The following is a 20,187-nucleotide window of genomic DNA, read 5'->3' as shown; positions in this document are numbered from 1 at the left end:
CAGTCGTTTTGCCGACCTCGAAAGGATGACAGGCAGAGTCAACCCCACCTGGTATTAATTCAACAGCAGAGTGGGGTTTGAACTCAGGATCCTGGGATGCCAAGCTTTACCACCCTAATCATAAAGCCAACACCAGGCAAGGGAATGATGCAAATGCACAGCCATGTGCACACAAACTGAATAGGATGATGATGAGCTTAGGCATCTTCACACAATTGACACATATTCTCATTGTAGTATTATGACCATGAATAACAAATCGAAAATTCTCTTAGTTAAGGATTATTTTTAGGTTAGGATGATCCTTTTCAAAGGTGGCATGTTAGCATCTGACCCGATTTGCTTTGAGGGAATTCAGGATCAATCACTCTGCAAACTGATGTTACATGTACACCAGACAAGTTGAAAGCAAGCAGATTGCCTCACCGCAAGAGGGCGTCAGTGAACCAGCTGGGTTCTCTTCATCAACAATCAGAGAGCAACAGATGTGATGAACATAATAGATCCGCTGAGATAAGTTCAGTTTCTAGACGTGTAGAATTCCAATCTTTAACATTGCGTTTAGATGGAATTGAACCGATAACCTCTGATATATCGTCAGTTCAGCATCCTCACCACTAGTCCAACACCACCCTCTTGCTTCATCGGTTATTAAAGTTTCTTCGACTTACGATCAACTTCAATTCCTCCTACAACACTTCATTATAAATATGCTGGCCATGTTAAGAAAACTAGGCGATAAACTGAGCTTGAACAGAACATTCGGTTCACAACAAGTGGGTAACTGCTGCAACACATGACTGCATGTGAAAGACATTATTCTTGGTTGAAGAAATTGTTAGTAGTTTTGCAGTGCAATGGTGAGGTCATTTTCATGAGCTCACAATGCCATTAGGTGCAAATCTGGTCTTTGTCGGAATAAATAAGACGTATCTGATTAAACACAATTTGAATGGCAATCTTTACACCATGAGCCACTTTCCAAACAATAATACGAGTTCACGTACAAGGAACATCAACAGCTTCACTGCTCTGAAAACTTCTGCTTCGTGGTTTTCTGCATGTTGAAGCGTTGGATTGGCAGTTCCACCTTCCAGTTCATCAAGATAAGTTTTCCAGAACAGATCCGTCGTGTCTTTCTGTTATACTTTCGTCTCTGTGTTGCTGTTTGTGTTTTCGTCAAATTGTCATTGTTGAGCAGAATCTTGTTGTGCTGTATTGTCAAATTTGTATCTGTGTTGCTCAGGTCCATAAGTCCTCAGCAACCCGGCATGCAAAATATATCTCTGCTCTGACATTGCGTCCCTCGTTTTGCTCTATTTTCTCCCAAGTGTTGTCCTTTCACCCTCCTCAACTCCCTCCTTGCTTCAAAAAATCAAAAAAACAAAAAACAGGTTTCGTCACTTCAAAACTCAATTTGCCTGTATTTTCTATACTTCAATATCTCCAAACTGAATCTTCATTGAATGAAATGCTTCTTCCTTGAAAAGATTTGAAATACATTTTAAAATGCTTCACCTTCCTTATTTCTTCGTCAGGAGCACTCCACTTGTTCTACTTCACCACCATTTATTCCCCTTCTGTTCTGCTTCACATGGATTATTTCCCAAACCTGTCTCACTTCTTAATGATTGGTACATAAACCCTCCTCCTGTACTTACAGCACTACTTTCTTCCGTGCCTTCGAACACCAATTATTTGCACCCCTCCCATGATGTATTTCTCTGTATGTCCAGATTAGGAATCTTGAGAAGTCCAGTTTGCAGGTGTTGTTCTCTCGTGACAATCAATTCCCCTACACATCCTCTAATGGTGTCAAACCCCTCTGTATCAGTACCCTCCCCAACATCTCTTACATGTCTGTGGCCTTCCAACCCCATCCCTTCTAAGTGTCCCCAGCTTCAGCAATCAGCATCCCTCCACTTCATGTCCCCTCTTTTTGTATTCCCCCTCACCCCAACCTCTAAACAGCATCCCTTTCACCCAACCCCCTCAAAGCTTTCCCTCACCCCACCCACTCACAATCCCAAAGCTTCATCCTCACCCAACTCCATCATAGCTACCCCCTGAAAGCTTCGCTCTCACCAAACTCCTCAACCCACCCCTCCCATCTTCTTCCTCCACCCACCACCCACCACCTCCCATCGCCTCTCCCCCCCGTCCCACCCCCTCAGCTTCGTCATAATCCCACCTCCTCTCAGCCTCCTCCTCATCCTGCCTCCTCTCAGATTCCCTCCCTCACACCGCACACTCCCAGATGCCCCATCCCCCCACGCCCCGCACACTACCAGCTCACACCCCCCACACACCACACACTCCCAGTTATTCCCCCCAACCCACATCCTCCCAGCTTCCCCCTCTGCCATGACCCCTCTCCGAGGTCCTTTCAATATTCTTGCAATCTGGTGACAATGCCTCCTCCCCTGTCCCTAACTGTGTGGACCTTAAACTTCCGTGGCCTATGCTCCAACCATGGATCTCCCAATCCAGGCCACAGCTCATAAACTGAACATCATCTGTTTAACAGAATCCTTTCTCCAACAGGACATCTCTGACTCCTTCGTGTCTCTCTCTGGATATTGTCTCCTCCGATTCCATAGTCCTGAAACCCATCTAGGTGGTGGTGTTGCACTTTACATCAAGAACTCCATTTATCACTGTCCATGTACTGATTTTACACCTCTCAACTCTGCGGAGTACCCTTGGCTGTGACTTACTCTCCGCTCCCACCTCTTGTTGGTCTCTGTGTTGTACCATCTTCCTCACAGTGGTGACACCATGTACATCTCTCTCTCTCTCTCTCTCTCTCTCTCTCTCTCTCTCTCTCTCTCTCTCTCTCTCTCTCTCTCTCTCTCTCTCTCTCTCTCTCTCTCTCTCTCTCTCAGCCAACATTGACCAACCTTTAACCACTCATCCCAACGCTCTCTTCCTCATATGTGGTCATTTCAATTAATTATCACCATGTCAATTAGCTGGGTGTTGGTACTTCTTTTACCGGGCATGGCACTTCTGCAAATGACTTCTGTGGCTCCATGGCACTGAGTCAACTGTGAACTTTGACCCACATTTCTCCCAATGGCAAATACTACCTTCTCGACTTGGAGATGACAAACTTCCCTGCAAATGTCTGTCTCCTGCTCTTCCTCGGCTCCATTTAGTTTATCTGATCACGTGCCGATGAGAGTCAACATCTCTCTGGCTATTCTCAGACAGCCACTGCAGTGTCTGCAACTCTGGCAGTTCACTCAAGCTAACTGGCAGGAACTACAAGCAGTCATCTCACTTCAGGACTGGTCTCCTATATCTATTAAAACCATTTATTCGGAACGGCTGGCCTTGAGATGTCTTTACAACTTTATTGTGGTACACCTGTGGCCAATTCAATTGATTGGACATGATTGAGAAAGAAACGCACCTCTCTGTATAAGGTCCCACAGTTGACTGCAGGTCATAGCAGAAACTCTACCATGAAGTCCAAGGAACTGTCCGTAGAACTCCAAGATAGAAATGTGAGGAGGCAGAGATCTGGGGAAGGGTATAAAACAATTTCTAGAGTGTTGAAAGCTCCCAAGAGCTCCATAATTCGGAAATGGAAAGAATAGGGAACTATGCAGACTCTTCCTTGAGCTGGCCGTCCGACCAAACTGAGCAACTGGGAAAGAGAGACCTTGGTCAGGGAGGTGAACAAGAACCCAATGACTACTCTGACAGAAGTACAGAGTTCCTTGGCTGAGGTGGGAGTACCTGCTGGAAGGACAACAATCTCTGCAGCGCTTCACAAATATTGGCTTTATGAGAGAGTGGTCAGGCGGAAGCCACTCCTGAGAAAAAGGCACGTGACAGCACACCTGGAGTTTGCAGAAAAGCATGCTAAAGACTGTGAGAGCATGAGGCAAAAGATTCTGTGGAGTGATGAGACGAAAATTGAACTCTTTGGCCTGAATGTAAAGTGCTACGTCTGATGGAAACCGAGCACAGCTCATCACCCATGTAACGCCATCCCTACCGTGAAGTATGGTGGTGGCAGCATCATGATATGGGGATGCTTTTCAGCAGCAGGGACTGGGAGACTTGTAAGGATGGAGGGAACAATGAATGGAACCAAATATAGGCAAATCCTTGGGGAGAACCTGCTTCAGAGTGCAAAAGACCTTAGACTGCGGTGAAGATTTATGTTCCAACAGGAAAATGACCCCAAACATAAAGCCAAAGCAACACTGGAATGGCTTCACAACAAGAACATGAAAGTCCTTGAGTGGCCCAGCCAAAGCCCAGACTGGAATTCCATTGAGAATCTGTGGAAACACTTGAAAATTGCCTGACGCTGTTCACCGACGCTTCCCATGCAACTTGACAGAGCTTGAGCAAATCTACAAGGAAGAATGGGAGGAAATCCCCAAATCCAGATGTACAAAGCTGATACAGACAGACATACCCAAGAAGACTCGAAGCTGTCATCGCTGCCAAAGACGCTTATACAAAGTATTGACTCAGGGGGCTGAATACTTATTGATTAATGCAAGACATTTCAGCTTTTCATTTATAATTAATTTTTTTTAAATTCTAAAAACATGTTTTGACTTTGTCATTACAGGGTATTTTGTGTTGATTGGTGACAAAAATTTTTTAAATTTAATCCATTTTAAATTTCGGCCGTAACACAACAAAATGTGAAAAAGTTGAGGGGTGTGAATACTTTCTGAAAGCATTGTACCACACCTCCAGTGTAGTCATTTGTTTATCTGCTTTTGTTAGTATTACCCCGGGTTGCAAGAATATTGCAACTTGTGCACACACACACACACGTATGTGTGTGTGTGTGTGTGTGTGTGTGTGTGTGTGTGTGTGTTTGTGTGTGTGTATATGTCATGTGCATGCATGTTGTGTATGTTTGTGTGTGGTGTGTATGTCATATCCGTGTGTGTGAGTACGTCATGTACGTGTATGTACGTTATGTGTGTGTGTGTTTATGTGTATGTATGTTATGTGTGTGTATGCCATGTGTGTGTACATCATGTGTGTGTGTCTGTGTGTGTGTATGTACATCATGTGTGTGTGTTTGTACATCATGTGTGTGTGTATGTGTGTACGTCATGTGCATGTTTACATCATGTGAGTTTATGTATGTCATGTGCATGTGTACATCATGTGTGTGTACGCCATGTGCATTGTGCATGTATTTATGGTGTGTGTGTGTGTGTGTACATCATGTGAGTTTATGTATGTCATGTGCATATGTACATCATGTGTGTGTGTACGCCATGTGCATGTGTGTGTGTATGTCATGTGAGTTTATGTATGTCATGTGCATGTGTACATCATGTGTGTGTATGTGTGTACATCATGTGAGTTTATGTATGTCGTGTGTGTGTGTGTGTGTACGCCATGTGCATGTATGTACGGTGTGTGTGTGTGTGTGTGTGTGTGTGTGTGTGTGTGTGTGTGTACGTCATGTGAGTTTATGTATGTCGTGTGTGTGTGTGTGTGTACGCCATGTGCATGTATGTACGGTGTGTGTGTGTGTGTGTGTGTGTGTGTGTGTGTGTGTGTGTGTGTGTGTGTGTGTGTGTGGTGTGTTTTGGTTATAATTCCAACCCTTTGTCAGGGTGGTAACCAGGTAAACGGCGGTGTGTCATCCAGCACGTTCCAGCTAACTGGGCTATGGCATCATACTCAAGGATTGCAATGAACCAAACACAGGGTGCGAGCTCATGCCGTCTGAATGTTCGCTTGAGTGCTCACCTTCGGGGAACTTGCTGCACTCCCAGGTGTCTCCACAGAGAACAAAGCAAAGCAAGACAAGGGCTGAGGGACCTGTGCAGACCATAACACCCCCAAGGGGATCTCTCCTTGAACTCTCCAGCTTTGCTCCCTCTGTTGGGGATGGAGTGACTGAATTCGGCAGAGAATGACAGGTATGGATATGGTTGTAACGTTGTTGTTTTGACCACACACATGTGAAGCGAAAAGCTCTCTCTGTCGACAAATGTCAGTTTATGATTAACCTACGATGTGATCGCTCGAAGAAACCCTTTAATGCAGTCGTGGGTCTTTTTAGACCTGGGGCTAGTTTGGTTGTTTGTTACGTGATAACATTGTTCTAAAAACGTTTTTATGTATGATTTTTCATATATGTTACGAGCGAAGGTCATGTGTGTTTATGTATGCCATGCGTATATGTACGTCATTCAGGATCGGGGGGGGGGGGGAGGGGTTATTTTGAAAAACATTACCCCCATCACATTGTCGGGCATGATTGTTTGTTTCACGCTAACTTTGTAATTTTTTTTTCTGTGCATAATCTTTCATATATGCTTCAAATAAAGGAGGAGGAGATTGGGACCATACTCTGTGTAGAGCGTTGGTGATGCTTAAAAAGTCTCCTTGATATTGGGCACAATCCTGGACTGGTCACCACTCCGACACAGTGTACCAGCATGCTGGCACTCATTTTGCTAACCTCGGAAGGTTGACAGGTCGAGTTAACCCCACCTGGTATTAATTCAACAGCTGAGCGGGATTTGAACTCAGGACCCAAGGATCCAAATATCCAACGCCCACCACCCTAACCGTTAATCCAACACCAAGCATATTAATATTCAAATAAAGGGTAATACATATTCCTGTGTGTGTGTGTTTTGGGGTTTTTTTGGTTCAAGATTGGGGAAATTTAGTTTTCAAATTTCACCCCGAGAATGCATTTGTGGGTCCTTTGAGACTTGGACTACCTTGATTGTTTGTTACGCTATAATTTTGTTATAAAAACTTTTTTATGCATGATTCTTCATATATGCTGTGAATGAAGGGTGATGAATGTTTTTTCGTGTTTTTATTTATTTATTCATTCTGGATCGGGGGAGGGGGGTTATTTTGAAAAAAAAACTTTACCCCCATCACATTGCCTGTCATGATTGTTTGTGTCACTATAACTTTGCAATAAAAACGTTTACATGCATGATCTTTCCTATATGCTTCAAATAAGAGGTAATACATATATTCCTGTGTGTGTTTTGGGGAATTTTTTGGTTCAGGATTAGGGGAAATTTTAGGATTGGATGGAATGTGGAGAGGGCTGGCATAAAAAAACAAAAACAAAAAAACAGGGATGTATTCCAATGACATTTATTGCCAGAAAAACACGAATACAAAAAGCATTTTGAACAATATATTTCTTTCCTTGATAGTCTTTAGTGCACAAAACAAGGCTGTGCTCCTTGCACCGATATTGGGCACATTTGGTGCAAGTCATGGTCATCTTTTGGTCTTTTACTTCACATCACAGATATACTCACAGGAAACTGTTTTGCAAATTTGGTATTTATCCATAAACACATAAAACAGGTAGAAATAAAAGCACAAATGGTTCCTTTTCGTCAAAGGAATTGAAGTGCTGATCCGATTTCAAAGATGGGAAAACAAAACAAGTAGTTGAGAAAAACTCAGGTTGCACATGAAAAAACGAGTTGGAGAAGGCGCACAAAGCATTGGAAATGACATGAATACATCACACGACTCATGACGAAGCTCTGGTTTTTATAAACATAGCTGTTTGAAGCCATTCACAGGCAAATTAGTAATTGATAAATCTCCTGCAAGGCGTTCCATTCTCGTGCAAGTTAGGGTAGTCATTGCTCTGCTCATGTATTACGTGCTTTGAGTGAAAAAAACAAACAAAAACACATCCTGGAACATGTCTAACCCTTTATTTGAAGGATATATGAAAGGTCATGCAAACATACGTTTTTACAAAGTTGCAGCGAAACAAACAATCATACGAGGCCCACACAACCCACAAACGCATTCTCGAGGTTAAATTTAAAAAAAAAAAATATATATATATATATATATATATATATATATATATATATATATATATATATATATATATATATATATATATATATATATATATATATATATATATATATGCAGTGGGGAGAACAAGTGTTTGATACACTGCCGATTTTGCAGGTTTTCCCACTTACAAAGCACGAAGAGGTCTGTAATTTTTATCATAGGTACACTTCAACTGTGAAAGACGGAATCTAAAACAAAAATCCTGAAAATCACATTGTATGATTTTTAAATAATTAATTTGCATTTTATTGCATGAAATAACTATTTGATCACCGTCCAACCAGTAAGAATTCCAGCTCTCACAGACCTGTGAGGTTTGTCTTTAAGAAGCCCTCCCATTCTCCACTCATTACCTGCATTAACTGCACCTGTTTGAACTCGTTATCTGCATAAAAGACAGCTGTCCACACTTAATCAATCAGACTCCAACCTCTCCACAATGGGCAAGACCAGAGAGCTGTCTAAGGACATCAGGGACAAAATCGTAGACTTGCACAAGGCTGGGATGGGCTACAGGGCAATAGGCAAGCAGCTTGGTGAGAAGGCAACAACTGTTGGCGCAATTATTAGAAAATGGAAGAAGTTCAAGATAACAGTCAATCTCCCTCAGTCTGGGGCTCCATGCAAGATCTCATCTCGTGGAGCCTCAATGATCATGAGAAAGGTGAGGGATCAGCCCAGAACTACACGGCAGGACCTGGTCAATAACCTGAAGAGAGCTGGGACCACAGTATCAAAGAAAACCATAAGTAACACACTACGCCGTCATGGATTAAATTCCTGCAGCGCACGCAAGGTCCCTCTGCTCAAGCCAGCGCATGTCCAGGCCCGTCTGAAGTTTGCCAATGACCATCTGGATGATCCAGAGGAGGAATGGGAAAAGGTCATGTGGTCTGATGAGACAAAAATAGAGCTTTTTGGTTTAAACTCCACTCGCCGTGTTTGGAGGAAGAAGAAGGATGAGTACAACCCCAAGAATATCATCTCAACCGTGAAGCATGGAGGTGGAAACACCATTCTTTGGGGATGCTTTTCTGCACAGGGGACAGGACGACTGCACCGTATTGAGGGGAGGATGGATGGGGCCATGTATCGCAAGATCTTGGCCAACAACCTCCTTCCCTCAACAAGAGCATTGAAGATGGGGCATGGCTGGGTCTTTCAGCATGACAACGACCTGAAACACACAGCCAGGGCAACTAAGGAGTGGCCCTAAGAAGCATCTCAAGGACCTGGAGTGGCCGTGCCAGTCTCCAGACCTGAACCCAAAAGAAAATCTTTGGAGGGAGCTGAAAGTCTGTGTTGCCCAGCGACAGCCCCAAAACCTGAAGGATCTGGAGAAGATCTGTATGGAGGAGTGGGCCAAAATCCCTGCTGCAGTCTGTGCAAACCTAGTTCAGAACTACAGGAAACGTCTGATCTCTGTAAATGCAAACAAAGGTTTCTGTACCAAATATTAAGTTCTGTTTTTCTGATGTATCAAATACTTATTTCATGCAATAAAATGCAAATTAATTATTTAAAAATCATACAATGTGATTTTCAGGATTTTTGTTTTAGATTCCGTCTTTAACAGTTGAAGTGTACCTGTGATAAAAATTACAGACCTCAACGTGCTTTGTAAGTGGGAAAACCTGCAAAATCGGCAATGTATCAAATACTTGTTCTCCCCACTGTATATATATATATATATATATATATATATATATATATATATATATATATATATATATATATATATATATATATATATATATATATATATATATATATATATATGTATTTCCCCTGATTCTGAATATATGTATTACCTCTGATTTGAAGCATGCATGAAAGATCATGCATATAAACGTTTTTATTACAAAGTTATAGTGAAACAAAGCAAGTGCGATGTGATGGGGTAAAATTTTTTTAAAAGAACACCCGCCCCCCCCAAATCCTGAACGGAAAAAAAAACACAAACCACACAGTAACATTCATCACGCTTCACTCACAGAATTTATGAAGAATTATGATTAAAAACGTTTTTATAACAAAGTTATAGTGGAACAAACAAAAAAGTTAGGTCTGGGTCAAAAAAGACCCACAAATCTTCACATTCTTCATATTCTAGAATATTCTGCATGGTCTTCCTTTACTCTTATATGGTTTGCTTTACTCTTCATATTTTAAAATAGTTTCTTCATATTCTTTACTCTTCTCTCTTCATACTCTAGTGTATATTCTTTACTCTTCATATTTTATATGGTTTTCCTTTACCCTTCATATTCTAAAATATTCTGCATAGTTTTTCTGTACTCCTCATATTCTGCATGTTTTCCTTTACTCTTACATGTGTAAAAAAAAAAATTAGTTTGCACAAGCTCTACTAACATTTAAAAGTCAGCTGTGCTGATTTTAATAACCGCAAGTATCTGCCATTTCCTTATATAGCATTGATGGAGCTTTGATGGACGAGTATGATGATGAATAACCTCACCGCGATCTTAAAAACCATCCCAGGGAATATTACGACAAACAAAATATAATGGGAGGTTGTCCAGGGTTCTGTGGCATGACTGAAAAGAACCCTTGGAACAAAACTTTGAAAGCTCGGACACTCGGTGGAGTGCATCCCTCTGTCAGACTTAGCAGCTTATATTTTGTATCCCACTGATCGGCAGGATCTGCATATCCAGACCTGAACCAGAATCTAATCGCCTTGTTCTTTTCTCCTGAACAACTCATCTTTGTTAGGGTTAGGGTTAGGGTTTGGTTTATGGTTCAGATTAGGGTTCGGGTTAGGGTTAGGGTTAGGGTTAGGGTAAGATGCCAAAAGATTCGCCAATGGGAAACAGCTTTGTTTTCAATGTTCACGCCCGATGGGATCATGAGGTCGTACGTGAGCGGTACTTTAATGTTTTCAGTGATTGCTTTTGGTCCATTTTCCCACAAATTTTCTGGAACTGGAATATCAAAGTTTTTGTTGATGTGCCAGTGGATTACTTTACACTCTGTTGTGTTGTTGTGTGTACAGCTGTTCTGACACATTTAATTTTTTTTTTTGTTTGTGTTCGGTCATTATGCATCAAATATCATGATCTTTGCTAACCCCACCTCCAACCCTAACCTGTCTGTTTTTTTTTCCTCCTCTCCCCCACCCTTCTCTCACTCTGTTCCCTCCTTGCCCCCCCTTATAAAATGCAGCACCTCATACACTGTGTGTATGTCTCTGTCTCTCTCTCCCTCTCCCTCTCTCTCTCTCTTCCCCAATCTCGCAGCCTTCCCTCCCGCAGTGAATAGAAACATTTGGTGAGGTGTCGCTCTCCCCACCCCCCCCCAACTCCCCTCCTTTCATCTTCCCTGCCTCCCCTTCCCCCTCTCACTCTACACCTGCCTCCTCTTTCTCTCTCCCTCCTCTTTCTCTCTCCCTCCTTCTTTCTCCCCCCCCCACTTGTTTGACCCCTCGGTGAAGCGATTCATTATATTTGCTTGTATTAAATCGTAGTGAACAGGTCCAATCTTCTTGCTTCTCTGAGCAGCTTCTCCTTGCTACCCAAATGGTGCCTCAAAGAAAATGTTTTCAATTTCAGAAAAAAGGTAGTTCCTTTATAGAAGTATTTATGTTCATTTATTTTATTCAATACGATTAGGGCTAATGCAACATCAATCAACCTCAAATAAATGAATGCTTGCTTGGACATGTTACTTCAGACATTTCACCAATAGTGCACACTAATAGAGACCCGAGTGTGTTACTGCAGGCATTCCATCAAACATTTCACCAAAAATGGCATCATTTGGTGTCTTCAAACAAGGAGAATGGCTCTGCATGGTTTTCCTTCACTCTCACATGTGTAAAAATGAGCTTGCACAAGTTCTACTGCCATTTAAAAGTTAGCAGTGCAGATGACAATAACCACAAGTATACGTCATTTCTTTATAGCACTCGAGAGCTTTGGTCGAGTTGGCGGTGAAAATGATTCAAACTTTTTTTGAGAGACAGATATGGTTTTCTTAAAGCCGCAACACGATGGCCCTAAAAAAACTGCTGAGGGGGGCACAGACTTCCAAAAGGACCCCTGAGAGAATTCCATTGAGCACTCGACAATTTGCATGTGGGAGGAAGCAGGGAAACGAGGAAACAAATGCACTACAATTCACATATGTACTGGGAAAGCACACCAAAAGTTTGAAATTAACCCTTCTCACTTGCCTGTGCATATAAAGCATTTCACACATTATTAAAAGCAGCATGTGCTCTCGCAGGTATTGAATCCCAGTCCTAATTAAGATGCCAAAAGATTAAGTGTTAACTAATTTTCAATAGGGAATGGTAATTGGGTACAAGAGGTTTGAGATATTTCTGGTCACAATCACATTGTGTTTTCAAAGGTCAACCATGGGTAATATGCTGAGGAAAACGAAGACAACAGGTCATGTTAATGTTGAAAATAGAAGAGGCCAAAGTTATTGATAGATTGGATGAGAATAACTTTACAATGTAGATTTCTTTTTTATTTCCTCCTCACCACAGATGCAAACTTATGGGATTTGTCCATGCTGTATCCTTTAAATGCTGAGCGTCGAGCAAGGAAGAAGCATGGACCATTTTTATTGTCTTTCGTCTGAGTTGGTCATGGTTGGAGTCTAACCACCAACCCCCAAAACTCAGAGCAGTTTCTATAACCATTATGTCAACAAATCTGGAAAATGCTGTTTGTTTATCCCCTTACCAGTTGTGCTCAACTTTTGCCCCACTATCCCATTAATTATCAATTTAGCCTTGCTGTTGAAAAAACAAAGCCATATATCTACCAAAATTTGATAGAAAGTAATTGTGACATGTTCCAATTTGTACTTGTTGCCAAAGGTGTCCACAACCTTTAAAATGGTGCGAATTAATAACCCTGCATAATCAATGGATGACCTTCACTGAACTCTCAACAGGCGCACATACACACATGAAGTTTTGCTGAAACAGAGACTGGGAACTAAGGATACTACCTCATATCTCATACAGTGATGATGATAATGATAATGACTAGCATAACCCACACTCTGCGCGACATGTTGGGGTGGGTGTGTTTGAGAAAGGAACTGATGCAGAGTATCAGTAGTAATTTTACTTTAACGCAGTAAGTGGAATACGATTTCACTGTTTCAGAACCATTTTATTTACTTTTTTTGTTCCATGCACCTCATATGGTCTTTGAGATAATGTAAGCCGAATATCACGTTACTCGAGCGCAGAACAAAGTCGAAGATAGCGCGACACGAAACCACAAACTCGGAAATAATATATAAGATGCTTAAGATGAAATCAACAGGGTGTTGACTGAGGTATGCTAATTGCCTTGGGAAGCAAGGAGAAGCTAACATTTTGTGAGTTTTTTTTTTAAGTCAAGGCTCGTGGAGGAGTTAGGACATCGAACAAATCAGGATGTAACAGAACATCAGGATGTAACATAACAGAGCTTTTAGAAAAAAAGAGGTTTGTTCAATTTAATTTGAAATGAAATATAAAACCAAATCAATTTGATTTGCATTTGAGGGGGCCCATTGTTCCCCATCGGGTCCAAATCCTGCTCCTGCCACCAGTGTTATGGGTTATGGTCTTCGTCGACCATCACCTTGTTCACCAGGTATGGGATCAAAAGGTCTCTGCATCCGCCAGGTTAATTTGGGGGTGAATCGACGTCTCTGACCGCAACGATGGTGGCAGAATTGCTGACAGGAATAGCAATTCTGCATTCCGTTTTGAGGAATGCAAGCACGGATCCAATCTGCCCATCTAACGGGTTAATAAACAAATTTATTAAGTGCTGTGGATTCCATTCCTGATGGTTACATAAGTTTTCATCAAACAAGGGTTTATTCACAGAGAAAAATGGGGAAGAGTGGAAGAAAGCACTGCCACTCTGTGATGATCACAATTAAATAAATCTTCTTCTTCATGCATATGGCAGCTGAGCTGCAAGGGTAGCTATCATTTCTTGGAATCGCAACTGTATCGCTGATGCAGTGCCCCTCTACCAGCACACACTGGTACTCATTTCACTGACCTTGGAAGGATGACAGGCTAAGTAAACCCCCTGGTGTATTAATTAAGCAGCCAATAAGGCTTGAACTCAGGACCCTAGGATGCCAAGCTGCCACCCTAACCACTAGGCCAACACCAGGCTCAATTAAATAAATTACAACATGCCACAAAAGCACGATGGATTGAGAATTTACCCCATTATCTCTTTCATTTAGAGGAAGCAATGGACTCAGAAGGGGTTCAATCAGATTTTAAAAAACCCCTGTCTTGCGCGGCACTGCTTGTGCACTTTGTGTGGGTCTGTCTTCCTTGTGGGCTTGCTCTTCCACCAGAGAGCAGTGCAAGACACCAACTGAAAAAGGAGAAAACCCAGCATGCATATCCAACAACCAGCCAAACCACAAGACCAGACCAATCAAGCACACACAAGCTGCTCCCTTACAAAGCCTCAAGGAGCCTATAAAAGTGTGCCTTTGGGCATACTCATTGGACGCAGCGCCTGAAGATGTCCTCATAAGGGCATGGGTGTAGCCCATTGGTGATGATGCTTTAAAGGAAAAGGTCTAGTGAAAAGGACAGATAGACGACGGGGGATATGCAAGAATATAGGAAGGGGGTGAATGCCGGGACTGAGACACAGAGACTTGGGCGGGGGGACTAGATCTTTCTAAACACATGCTCGACACGTTTTATTATGAAGGGTATTACACCACACTGATGCCAACATGTACTCTGAAATAACAATGTTAATTTATACCCCATTTTACCCCCTAGACCAGATCCATACCACTCATGAGATATGTGGAAGCACGATTGTCAAACACAAGACAAAATAATTTAAGAGAGAAATCAATGATGGCTTCATCATCTATAATAATAAATGGCAGTGTGTGTCTGTCAGTCCATCCGTGCATCGGTCTGTTTGTCCGTCCGTCTCCTCCATAACTCCAAAACCATGAAACCCAGCAGCCCCAAACTTTGCATGCATACCAAGGAAACAACAAGGTGTGCCATGAATGAAAATTGTATGTTTGGATGAATTTAAACTCACCTTTTGAAGATAATTTAGGGGGTGCTCATCACAAAAAAAAACAAAATGTCATACCAAGATGGCGGCACCATCTTGGTCAGCCCGCTGTCAGCTCACAAGTCTTAAGCCAACATTTTTTTTGGCCTTCTCAACAATATTTTCATTTGGAACAGGCCGCAATGATTTGTTAATGAGAAAGTTTTTTTTTCACTTTCCTCATGTATATCACCGAGTGCCTGATCATCATAGCTATGAATTGCTGGGTATATTGCAATGCTTATAAACACCTGGAGATGCCAGCATTCATGGCTTTATTTCATTTCTGCACATTCCATAACCTCTATAATCTCTTAAATTAAGCTGAAATTCAAAATTTAAGCTCCAGCATTGAACTTAGCAGCAGTTCCGACAGCTAGAAAACTTCATTTGTCTAATTTGGTCATTGTTTGGGCGTTTCTAGGTGCATGGGATTATGTGACCGGTTGTAATCATTTGCCAAGCCAGCCGTTCCATTTGAGTACTTGCTTGAGTGCCTAAGCCATCGACTTGAACAAAGTTCAGGGCCCATCTGCCTGCGTTTGGCCGTGTGGTGAGTCGGTCAGGTGTTTGCTCACTAAAAATGTGCAATTATATTTTACACCACATTTCCCTCTTTTGTAAGATCTCCTTTATTATACAACCTGTCATTTTGGCATAGATAAATAAAAACAAAAAAAATTAACCGTTTCGTTTTTGAAGTTTATTCAACTGTTTTGTTTGAGTGCTTACTTAAAGGCCCGGTCACACCTTGACGTTTTAGCCAGCGATGGCAACGTATTAAAATGTATGTAAAACGCTGGCTGACGTTGAACTTTTGATGTTTTTTTTTAAAGATTCGGACGTATTCATAACGAGTTGGTCGTATGCATAACATATTAGTAATGGACACAGAACGTTTCGTTGTGTTATAGATAATTAACTTATACCAACGAATGCTGAACTTGTTGTCGGCCTACACAACCGATGCCCAACGATAGTCTAACTTCGGCATAGCGCGTTGCACGCATCGCCGACGATGTCGTGACGTAGCCTATTAAAAGGCTGACGCACAACGATTCGAATCATAACTGCCGTAGAAATGGAAGTGTCAACATCGCGGTCACACCTTGGCGATCTTGCCAGAGTATGCCGACCGAAGAAAAATGTGTCTAAAACGTTGGGGCACGTCAAATACGGTACGAGTAAGTTTGGTATACGTGAGTACAACGCTAAAGTACGCTATCATACGTCGTAGTAAGTAGAGTACGTCAAGAAATTTTAAACATGTTCAAAATTTTACGACGTACTCGGCGTATGACACACGTTCCGCATGCGATGGGGATAAGTTTTACACACGATATGTGGACGCTTACACACATCCACAAAGGCTACTTATAAGCTACTCATAAGTCGAAACACATCGCGGTAATGTCTTTTTTACTCGAAACTTATTTCTAACTTATGTTTGACGTGCTTTGAACCAATTCTTTACGTAGTCCCAACACACATCGACGTATGTAGACGTATTCCAATGAGGTCTTCAGGTCGACAAAAAAAAAATAAATGAACATGTTTCTAGGTTACAACTGCCATATAAAGACATGTTCCCAGCGGTTTTGGGAATTGGTATATAAAAATGCTGTTCATAAAAGGGAACCCAACAGTGTTTTCGAGTTCCTTTTTGAGTCGATGTCCATGTCAGCAGTATCAGTATCAGTATCAGTATCAGTATCAGTATCAGTATCAGTATTAGTATTAGTATTATTAGTAGTAGTAGTTTGTTCATGTTGGCAGTAGTAGGTGAGTGTGAGGGGGAGGGTGTGGGTTATGATGGATCGTCCTTGCGTCCGCGTGTCCACGTGTAGGTTCATAGGCTGCCACTCAACGATTTAAATGGCTGCATCTCCACTATTGAAAGTAGACGCTTGCGCTCAACAATTGGATTTTTTTTACACTCAACGACTTTTAAACGGTACCACTCAGCTATTTTCATTGTTTACAATGAACGATTTAAATTGCTGTCACTCGCCTTTGTTTTTTGACGCTGAGGTTTTGAAATTTGAAGCGTTTCTTCTGAACGTGTTAAAACGCTCAAACTCGACTATTTTAAATAGATGCTGCCGATGGACAATTGGAATCATAGCCAAGCTAGACATTGAAGTGTGAACATCCTCGTCATGCCGAAGAAAAGTTTGAAGAATGCTGCAAATAAGTGTCCTGGCCGTGGCCGTGGACGCTGACGCAAGGACGATCCATTATACCGACGTCTTTCAGCCTATGAGTAACTTAAAAGTAACGTCTGTCGATGTGTGGCAACGATGGCGTAACGTGCCAACAACACGTTAATCATAGGTTAGAAATAAGTTTCGGGTACGCTAAACATTACCTCGGCGTGTCTCAACTTATGATTAACTTACAAGTAGCATGTGTTGATGTCTGTCAACGATCGCAGACCGTGCATACAACTTGTGGCCAGCGTAGCGGAACGTGTGAGTCATACGCCGCATACGTCGTGAAATTTCAAGCATGAAAAAATTTGAGGACAACCGAAAAGTACAACGTTTAAAGCCAGCGTACAACGACGTATGGCAGTGTTTTTCAGCGTGCTGTCAATGTTATCAAAACTTACCCATAACGTATTCAACGTGTGCCAGCGTTTTAGAAAAGAAATTCAAAAATCGGCATACGTTGGCTAAAACGTCAAGGTGTGACCGGGCCTTAAGTGGTGTAGCCGAAGGCAATTGGCGAGCGCTCTTCAAGCTTCGGTAGCGATACGGCGGCTCAGTTCTCAATGGGGTCATTTCTGGAGAAAGGAAGGCAAAATAAGTTCAGGGATTACAATGAGAAGGAGTAAATAGAAAATGTTTTTCGTTGTTACAAAGCAATGAATCGACACATCATGGCAAGATAGCCGAGAGGTATGCACGCTTGCTCTGAGCCGTCTAGTCTGGGTTTTAATCTTTACCCAGCTCTAAACTATCATCCCGGGGTTTCAGAGGGAGAGTTATTCATCAATGTGTGTGCTGTCTCTCAGCTGGATGTTAAACTGGGTGTCACATTTGCTGGAATTCTCCCTCTCAATCCTTTCCTCTCTCCTCTCTCCCTCCCCTCTCTCACCACTCTGCCTCTTCTCCCTCTGTCCCATGACAATCCCTCTCTTCCACCCCTCGCACTCCCACCCTTCTCCCTCCCACCCCTCTCCCTCTCTCCCACCCCTCTCCCTCTCTCTCTGACCCCTCCCCCATTTCCTCTCCTCTCCCACTCTCTTCGACCTCTCCACTCTCCCCTTGCTCCCCCACGCCCTGTAGAGAGGATTGTTAAGGACTGACAGTTTAGTTTTGAATTTAAAACTGCTTCTTCATAGGGTACCATGTATGATTCAGTAAGCCGATCGTAGGGGTGCAAACGTCACTGCGTGTGTGAGCATGCATACAGGCGGGCCTTTGCTTTTTTCACGCTTTTTTTTTTTTTCGCTTTTTTTTACGCTTTTTTCAAACACTCAAAAGTTAATCAAATATCGACACTTCATACAAACACTCATAAGTTAATCAAATATCGACACTTCATACAAACACTCATAAGTTCATCAAATATCGACGCTTTATACAAACACTCATAAGTTAATTAAATATAGACGCTTTACACAAGCACTCATAAGTTAATCAAGTTTAGACGCTTTATACAAACACTCATAAGTTAATCAAATATAGACGCTTTATACAAACACTCATAAGTTAATCAAATATAGACGCTTTACACAAACACTCATAAGTTAATCAAATATAGACGCTTTACACAAACACTCATAAGTTAATCAAATATCGACCCTTTATACAAACACTCATAAGTTAATCAAATATAGACGCTTTACACAAACACTCATAAGTTAATCAAATATAGACGTTTTATACAAACACTCATAAGTTAATCAAATATCGACGCTTTTTTCAAACACTCAAAAGTTAATCAAATATCGACACTTCATACAAACACTCATAAGTTAATTAAATATAGATGCTTTACACAAGCACTCATAAGTTAATCAAGTTTAGACGCTTTATACAAACACTCATAAGTTAATCAAGTTTAGACGCTTTATACAAACACTCATAAGTTAATCAAATATATACGCTTTATACAAACACTCATAAGTTAATCAAATATAGACGCTTTGTACAAACACTCATAAGTTAATCAAATATAGACGCTTTGTACAAACACTCATAAGTTAATCAAATATAGACGCTTTGTACAAACACTCATAAGTTAATCAAATATCGACCCTTTATACAAACACTCATAGGTTAATCAAATATAGACGTTTTATACAAACACTCAAAAGTTAATCAAATATCGACACTTCATACAAACACTCTTAAGTTAATCAAATATCGACACTTCATACAAACACTCATAAGTTCATCAAATATCGATGCTTTATACAAACACTCATAAGTTAATTAAATATATACGCTTTACACAAACACTCATAAGTTAATCAAGTTTAGACGCTTTATACAAACACTCATAAGTTAATCAAGTTTAGACGCTTTATACAAACACTCATAAGTTAATCAAATATAGACGCTTTGTACAAACACTCATAAGTTAATCAAGTTTAGACGCTTTATACAAACACTCATAAGTTAATCAAGTTTAGACGCTTTATACAAACACTCATAAGTTAATCAAGTTTAGACGCTTTATACAAACACTCATAAGTTAATCAAATATAGACGCTTTGTACAAACACTCATAAGTTAATCAAGTTTAGACGCTTTATACAAACACTCATAAGTTAATCAAGTTTAGACGCTTTGTACAAACACTCATAAGTTAATCAAATATAGACGCTTTGTACAAACACTCATAAGTTAATCAAATATAGACGCTTTACACAAACACCCATGAGGTAACATATATAGACAATTTATACAAACACTCATAAGTTGAATGGATATAGACGATTTATAAAAACACTCATGAGGTAAACGAATATGGATGCCATTTTCACATGGCACCCAATACAGATGAATCTGCTAACGAGAAAGGGCGGATACAAAACACTTTGTACGGAACGATTATTGAAATTATAATTATTTTTAGAAACTTATGAAATCTCCCACCCTCCTTAGAATGGGTAAAACAACAACAATAACAACAACAACCTTTAGGAAAAATTATAAAACGTTTTTTTTTATAATGAAAGGATCGTTTTTTTACGTGTTTCACTGTATTTTTTATCCTCATTGAGATTTAC

The sequence above is a fragment of the Eptatretus burgeri genome, chromosome 2, assembly GCF_056783735.1.
Source record: "Eptatretus burgeri isolate ZD-2024b chromosome 2, Ebu_testis_v1, whole genome shotgun sequence".
NCBI classification, from domain to species: Eukaryota; Metazoa; Chordata; class Myxini; order Myxiniformes; family Myxinidae; genus Eptatretus; species Eptatretus burgeri.
This window is presented reverse-complemented; position numbering follows the sequence as displayed.